Here is an 8730-nt window from a genome sequence, read left to right as displayed (position 1 = left end):
TGCTTTGGAGCATCAGACTCCTTCCCTTCTTATTGATGTTCCTGTTTCTACTCTTTCAACCCAGGAAAAGTTTGTACAATTCAGCAGCAGAGTAGCACTTGGGTCTATATGCAACTGCCTCTTTGCACAACGTGTGAAGATGCCAACTGAACTCAAATGGAAGGTTGCAGGATGCTTAATTAATTATATGTGGGAACATGCAGTGCTGCAGGAACATGAAATCTGTGGTAGAGAGGGTGGAAAAACATCTCTTAGTCATGAGTGTAGGAGGATGTCTCTTGGATTGATCACCTTCCTGCTGCTGAAAGTGATCCAGCTGTGTCACAGGAGACAGGAGATGATCAAAAACTTAGTTTCCCAGGTCCTCCGACCTACTTGTTTTATGGCAACCGCCACAAGGTAGGAAGGAGTTGGACTGATGCTACATGCCCTGAAAGAATGAGCACTGACACAGCAATAGACATATTGCAACTGAAACTTAACTCCAAAGCACTGGACCTTGTGGCAGATAAGGGATGGGTTCCTAGTGCTGGCTGCCCTGTCAACGGCTCTTTGTGCTGGAGTGTGGAGACAACTGCCTGTTCCAGTAGGGATAAGAATAGTTATATACGTTACTGGAGGTTGTGGGGAGTCCGTTACCCATGATCAGAGAAATAATTCCCTTTCCAGGCTTAATGCTAAGGTAATTTCTTTAATGCTACATGAACTATGGGGCCTGATCTCTCTTAAACTGGTGTAAGTCAGGAGTAACTGTGTTTAAATCTGTGGAGTTACACTGGTGTACATGAGAAGCAAATATAGCCTGCTGGTTTAGATCGGGCTGGTAGTCTGTAGGACGTCTGCCTCATTTGTTGCAGAAGTTGGAAGGTGTGTAGTAATAAGGGCATTGCAGAACGAGAAAGGACAGTTTCACGGGTAAGGCAGTTTAATGCCACCCACGCATCTTCCAGGGGTATAAATTAGTTAATGTTTGTGAAGCAGTCAGATACCTTAGCAACAGGAGTTAATAATTCTGTCTTTAGAGGAATGTTTGAATAACCTGCCATGAATAAGGCATGGGGCCACACATTGAAAGCAGAGGAGCAAACAAAATATTGAATAGCTGCTCATTCACTGAACACCGTCCATCCTGTGCTCTGAATGAGGCAGGGGTTTCTGGGCCTGTGCTTAGCTACTGCAGTGATGGAGGCCATGTAAGTATCTCTGTATCTAGCTATTGCTAAAAAGGAAAGGCTCAAGATAGTGATCTGCTCACACCATATGAGCACATCTCACAAATCCCGCTCTAAGCAGGTCACATGGGTTTCCCTTATTAACAGGTCATTATCTATTTGTTAAAAAGTTAAATATGCTTTGCTTATATAGATGCCTTAATATATATTACTAATTGAGGACCAAATTCTGCTTTCAATTATACCAGTATAATTCTGAAATAAACTCACATCACTGGAATTATTCTGGATTTACACTGGTTTAGCCAATAGCAGAATTTGAGCCTGACTGTCAAACTGGTGTCCTCGGGCCTGATTCTGATCTCACTTACAATGGCGTAAATCAAAGTTAATTCTACTGAAGCCAATAGAGTTACATCCTATATCTGAGGTGCAGTTCTTCTCAATGAAAATAGCAGTGTGGAGTTCCATGTTAATTATCTCTCAGTGACATCGAGAGCAAAACATGTTTGTTCAGTTACAAGAGAAGAGTGGTTGGGGTTTTTTTGGTCAGCTCTGCAAACTCAGCTTGGGATCTGAGAAGCAAGCTGGGTTCTTTCTGGCTCATGGAACATCACTACTAATAAAGCTTTAAGATCAGCCAGAGTGCTTATGCTCAGAGTCCATAGAAGCATTTCTCTAGAGGATTGCAGAAGGGCATCCTCAAGGCGGGATTCCTGATTTTGGAATTCATCTTTCTAATTAATCCAGCAAAGCCCAAATCTCAGGACCTCCATGGGACACTTACTACTTACTTAGACTTTCCCTGAGTACAGCAAGTTGCATAAGAAGGCTTGGCCTTAGATCTCTAGCTAAGCTGATTCTTATCCAGTGGGCTGTTTTTAATTATGTTTTAAGATGTTTTTAATTATGAAAATATGCCCAAAGCATATAAAGGCGTGTATCTTACATGTCTAATAATTGCTACATGCAGCAGTGTTTGTGTTGCCTCTTATTCTTTCTCATGTTTTCTTCTAGCTACTATTGTGAGTCATTGCTATTAATGTTTATAGAGAAACAACTAAAAGTACAGAAAGGTAAATGGTTTACAGCTCGTATATGATCCCAAATACAGCACACTTCACAAGATCACCGATGGAATGGGACTGTTACTCAGTTTTACAACTCATCAAAATGACACAACCAAACAATGCTGCATAGACACAACTCATTTGGGTGGGGATTACTGAAATAAAATAGGAGAAGATGTATATGAAAGGGAAAGGAGGGGACTGGGAGGAGGGAAAAGGATGAAAGATTGGGGGTGGGAGCCATAGGTGGAATGGAAGTCTGGCACTCTTTGAGCTATCTTAATGGTCTTTATTCAAACGTATCTAGAAATAAGTTGTAAATTTCTTTAAATTCATGTCACTGATCTCTGCGGTGATAAGTGATTTTTTCTTTGGCTGCTAACTAGAACATGTCTGAATACCACTGCTGTATTGTGGGCATGGGCAGATGGTACCATAGGCTGAGGAAGACTGCCTCCCAGAACAGCCTGGTGTGGCCCCACCGTCAGGCCCCTTCCTGCAATTCCCGGCGTTCTGCCCTGGCCCTGGCTGGCTGGGGCTCAAGGGTGGGCTGCCAGGCGCTGGGGACTGTGGTGTGGGTGCTCTGGGCTCCTGCGGGGATGGGGTTGGGGGGGTGGGAGATGAAGGGAGGGCCTCAGGCACAAGGGGAGGTGTCAGGGGCTAGCTTCTCCCAATGGCCGGGTCATAAGTATACTCTTCCACATTTGTAACCACATGGGCTTGGTGATCATTACAGCCCTCAAGAAACAAGTCTTTGAGGCAGAGTGAAACCCAGCCCAGCCAGCACATGTCCTAGGATATAAGTTCCAGGAGAGGTCTGGCTGCTGAAGTTGAGTAGCATTTGAACTCTCATATCCACCTCTTTCTGTAGCTCCCTGGTGGTTGGACAGTCCCATAGCATATGCACCAGGGTCCCTTTTTCCTTATTAAGCACCACAGACATCAGAAGACAAGGGCTTACGTTGTGTGACCTCAGTGGCATCCAGTCGTGGTATCAAGTATAGCCTGAGATCCACAGAGGCATTTTTAACATTATGTGACATGCACCATGGCAGGGGGTTAGACTAGATGACCTGTGTGGTCCCTTTTATGATTCTACCATTGGGGTTCTTTCACATACAACTGAAGACTAATGAAGTTCCTCTTAATTCATAAATCATAGAGTGGGCATGAGCCTGGGGAGTTTATGAAGCATTTCTAAGGTTCTTGGTAGTTCTGGGGCCTTGGGCAGTGTCCAGATCAAATTGATCTGTCACCATTTGTTTTAGCTGTAAGTACTGCAACTCTGCTGAGGGTAGCAGGTCATAGTTTTGCTTCAGCAAATCCCTCATCATTCACTAATCCATATGATGGCCCTACTCAGTCAATTCTTCCAAATTATAGACTCCCCTCCCCGCAATTTGTAAGGCTGGGTTTTCCCATATAGGTGCTTTTGGAGGAAGGTTAGGCTGAAATTGGTACCTCTTAGCTAGGATAGATCAAATTCTTCTAAAGGCAGCTACCACTTCAGGCTCTTAAGTGAATTTTTGAAAAATATAGCAAAAGAGATAGCCCATTCTTTGATATCTACCAGTCCTCATGTTCTTTCTTCTCAGTAATACCCCTGGTAGATTGTTTTCTTGTCTTTTGTCTCATGGATCACATATGACAATTTTGGATCCTTTTCAATACTGCACGAGCTGCTGCTTGAGTATGAAGAAGCTGAATATGAATGTCTGAAGGTGAGTTCACGCCCATGACCCCACTTGTTGCACTTTCGAAAAAGCACCTTCATGCTTGTCTCTCATCCTGGCCCTCATGGTTGGGAGGAGTTCCCCATTAACACCAACCCATTATCCTGCTCCAAACTCTCCTTTGCTGTGATGCCTTCAAAAAACTTGACTGACGGTATACTGAAATCACAACCTATCATGCTGATCAATATTGTCTCATTGTTTCCTTGTACACCCCCATTTATCTGCATACATCCGTTGTCGCTTGTCTGATACTTAGACGGTAAGACCTTTGGTGCAGGGACCGTTGTTTTGTTCTGTGTCCATACAGTACCTAGCATGATGGGGTCCTGGCCCGTGACTGGGGTGCCTAGGTGCTCCACAAACACAAATAATAACTAATGATCATTAAAAAGACTCTTGGAGTTGATTAAAAATGCCAAGTGGCACTGCAATACTCTCATGCCAGCTGGCATTTCAGCACTGACACGGAGACATATTTGGATAGATCATAAACACATAACGCCCCGTATATATTTATTATTAAACCATTCCAAAACAAAACACCCCACCACAAACAATTCTGCCCCTGAAGAGCCAATGAGAACAAACACAAGACCAGGTGTTAGTCATGCTGCTTAATGCACTACAGAATAGTCATTCTATTCTATTTAGGTTTTTTACACTTCACCCATCAATTTGGTCTCTGAATGGCTAATGAGCCATTGCCGGTTTGTAATAGCCTCTGGTGATCATTTTTTGACTCTGGAAAGACTCTTGCACTCTGTAGGAAGGAGGTTTTGTCAACAATCTTATTTTCCTCTGCTGTCCCCACCGACCCCCTTATTGCCGCCATTTCAGCAAGATGAAAATGATGTAGGCAAGGTGGTGATTTGGAGCCACAAATACTTCTATGACTTTCCTGTTGAGTGGAGAGTTTCTCGGTGTATTTAAGGATCAGCTGCCCTGATTACATTCAGGCCATATCTGCCAGAGAAGGGAAGAGTTATTGCATTCTATTTCTGAATGGTCACAAAAATGCCAAGTGCAGCGCAGATCCATCCCTTCATAGGACAGCCTGGTTCTCCAAATCTATTACAAAGAGCTCACCGTTCCCTATAGCCAGCTGTGTAAAGTTGTCTGATAACAACCACTGACTGTTATAAGCTCAGTACTGTTAGCATATTATCTGTCATGGAAGAGCCCATTGTCTTTCAAGGAAAGACACCAGTCACCCCTTCCATTGCAGTAGCAGCCATAGCTTTGTTGCAAACCTCATTTTCTAGAATGCTACGTACAGATATGTTCCTAAACAGGAATCTTCGCTCCAGACCATTGAACTTTGTCTGTTTGGGTAAAATGGAACCCAGAACCAAACCAGCCCCCATTTGGGGTTTATTAAACCAACTGATGACGTTTTCAAAAACATAAAGCAAATCCACACTCAGTTTGCCCATGATGATCTTTCATCCTCCACCCTCAAACTTCACTGAGTCAATTAAAAAGAAACCCAGCTCTGAATCAACTCTGGTTTGCGCTCTGAGGGTGCAAAACCTAAGCCCAGTTTCCCAAGACAACTAGGAACGTTGGAACTGCCAAAGAGGGTCAGACCGCAGGTCCATGTAGGCCAGCGTCCTGTCTGACAGTGACCAGCACCAGATGAAGGTGCAAAAATCCTCACATCGGGCCGATGTGGGATAATTTGTCTTCCATTTTAGGTCTCAGCCACTGTGATGATTAGAGCTTGTTGCTCCTAGTGCCTTCAGAGAGGGATTGGTTTAAACCCTGAAGTGATTGGTTTAATTCTAATTTGGACTTAGCCACTATCTAAATCATTGATGAAGATATTGAGCAGAACCAGACCCAGAACTGATCCCTGCAGGACCCCACTCGATATGCCCTTCCAGTTTGACTGTGAACCACTGATAACCACCCTCTTGGAATGGTTTTCCAACCAGTTACGCACCCACCTTAGAATAGCTCCATCTGGGTTGTATTTCCCTAGTTTGTTTATGAGAAGGTCATGCGAGACAGTATCAAAAGCCTTACTAAAGTCAAGATAAACTATATCTACCACTTTCCCCTTACCCACAAGACTTGTTACCCTGTCAAAGAAAACTATTAGGTTGGTTTAACATGATTTGTTCCTGATAAATCCATGGTGACTGTTACTTACCACCTTATTATCTTCTAGGTGTTCACAAACTGATTGCTTAATTATTTGCTCCATTATCTTTCTGGGTGCTGAAGTGAAGCTGACTAGTCTGTAATTCCTCGGGTTGTCCTTATTTCCTTTTTTATAGATTGGCACTATATTTGCCCTTTTCCAGTCCTCTGGAATCTCTCAATAGGTAGCTTTGTACTTCTAGACCCTCTTGGTGGCTACATCACAAATTTGCTCAAATTGAAAGATTATTTTTGTAACTGGCTAGTGATGTGGGAATTGAAAAAAAATAATCCCTCACCAGTAATAGGGATTATGCAAGCAGACCTCAGCTAGTAATTTTATTGCTGATGGATGAGGCAGAATGGGATTCAACTCTTTCTTCCACAGCTGCATGGATGCTCCAGGGATAAGGGAAGGTAAAAATTATTTCAGTCATAAAGGGTCAAATTTCCAAAAGCGCTTAAATAACTTAGGATCATAGGTGCCTATGGGATTTTTGAAACTGGGACTTATGTGCTTTTGAAAATGCTGCCCAAAGTCATTAAGTAAATGGCTGTGACCCTGAGGCTCCATCTATATTATGAGCTAGGGGTGTGATTGCCCTGCTTGCATCAGCATTCTTGCACTAGCTCTCATCATGCTAGCTCGACTATAAATAGCAGTGTAGCCAAGGTGGCACATTGAATGACAGAGGAAGCGCGACCTAGCTGTGCTGAGTACACGCCCACTGGTTTCGGGGGGGTTGTACGCGGCATGGCTAAGTGATGTCTCTGCTGATTCTACCTGTGCTACCTTGGCTACACAGCTACTTATACCCATGGTAGTTTGATGAGAGCTAGCGCGGGTATGTATACACGAGCAGGGGAATCGCCCCTCGAACTCATAGTGTAAATGTAGCCTTAGACACACAAGATCTATAAAGTAAGAAGGAGTCACTTTTCTGCTCATAACTACACTTTAAAGACTACTCTAATCTAACTATTAAAGTAGCTGGAATTTAACTCAGGCAGAGAAAGAAAAATTACTTTGGGCCTCTACCATAAATGAAAGGTGCAATCATACATCTTGTTCTTATTTTAAAGATGGCATCTCTAAAATGTAAATAACCAGGCATCATTCTCCTTTCTGCCCAATTTTGTTGCATAAACGTTGAAGGTACCTTGGGTGTATTTTAAAAATGAAAGGACAATGGCATCTCACCAAATCATCTGGTTCCCTCTTATCCCTGTCTCCTTTTTTAGGTTAAATGGGAAAAACTGATCACAGAGGAGAAACTGGAGGAAATCTCTGAGCCAGTTACCAGGAGGCAGTATTCCAGGGCATGTCTAGGTGGGTGAGGGGGCATGTCTGGGGGCAATGCTGCATGTTGGCATAGTGAAACAGTCCCCACCTCCATGCAGTTCCAGGAAGTCATCTCACCCCATCCCAGCCCTAGGATGAACTTGGCCCTAGGTCATAGAATCATAGAATACCATGGTTGGAAGAGACCTCAGACGGTCATCTAGTCCAAACCCCTGCTCAAAGCAGGACGAATCCCCAATTTTTGCCCCAAATCCCAAATGGCCCCCTCAAGGATTGAACTCACAACCCTGGGTTTAGCAGGCCAAAGCTCAAACCACTGAGCTATCCCTCCCCCCTCCAGAATTTAAGGCCAGAAGGGACTGTTACGACTATGTAGTCAGGAGAATTTAGGTTTGAGTCAAATCTGAAGTGAAATTCTTGGCTGTTTCTTACTTTAGTCAGCCCTTGTCACCCTCATGACTGGTGCAGTGAGATCCAGCAAGATCTGTGAACATAATGTCCAATGGCTGGCTGATTTGCACCCCTGAGTAGTATCCTTGCTTTACCAGGAGAAAAATGGAGCTGGATTATCCTGTGAAGATCTACGTGCTGAGGTGGACAATTTCATGTGTGAGGGGCCCGATACCATGGCCAGTTGGATCTCCTGGCTTGTACATTGCCTGGTCCTGCACCCAGAGCACCAGCAGAGGTGCAGGGAAGAGATCAAGCAGATTCTGGGAGACCGGGATACAGTTCAGTGGTGAGATGTCACATTGTACTTGATGACTTTCCCCCTCAAGATCATTTTCAGGAGACTGATCTACTCTTGAGAGCATTATTCACCAAACCAAGAAGCTCAGCATCTCTTCGGACACCTTATGTCATTGTGTGTCTTGAAGGGCTGTATGTTGTCATCAGTTGCATAGGACTTTCACCTTCCTAATTATGAGTGCTACTAGAATCATTTCAGGAACAAATGGCTTACGTCAAATAGCGGAGGCCCAGAGTTTATCCTACATTAAAAATACCAATCAAAGAGGTGCATTCCCTGGATTTTGTGTATCTGTCTTTAAAATCCCACCAATGAGAAATTAAACAAAACACAGCTACTAAGTCAATGAAACTCATACCCCATTATTTGTGTGCTCTATGTACCCTCCGCTGGACCTGTAGAAGCATTTACCAAGCACTGTTCCCCAAACAGTGCTCATACCATCAGCAGCACTGGGATACAAATTGGGGAGCAAATGGTAAATCTGTTTAAAACATAGTCGGCAGGTGGAGAGGGGGAAACATTTTCCAGACAGAAAACGACAATCTCGCTGGCA

General features: G+C 43.7%; 1 long non-coding RNA gene across 1 annotated transcript; it reads left to right on the top strand.

Moving 5' to 3' along the window:
- The first annotated feature begins 1060 nt into the window (after positions 1-1060).
- On the top strand, positions 1061-8515 carry LOC311524810. Its single transcript, XR_014712621.1, has 3 exons — positions 1061-1193; positions 7363-7450; positions 7972-8515. It is a non-coding gene; the product is annotated as an uncharacterized lncRNA (long non-coding RNA).
- The last annotated feature ends 215 nt before the right edge of the window (positions 8516-8730 follow it).

This window comes from Lepidochelys olivacea (genome assembly GCF_965140295.1).
Source record: "Lepidochelys olivacea isolate rLepOli2 genome assembly, chromosome: 8".
NCBI classification, from domain to species: Eukaryota; Metazoa; Chordata; order Testudines; family Cheloniidae; genus Lepidochelys; species Lepidochelys olivacea.
Note: the sequence above shows the minus strand (reverse complement) of the source record. Positions and strands in the feature narration are given on the sequence as shown.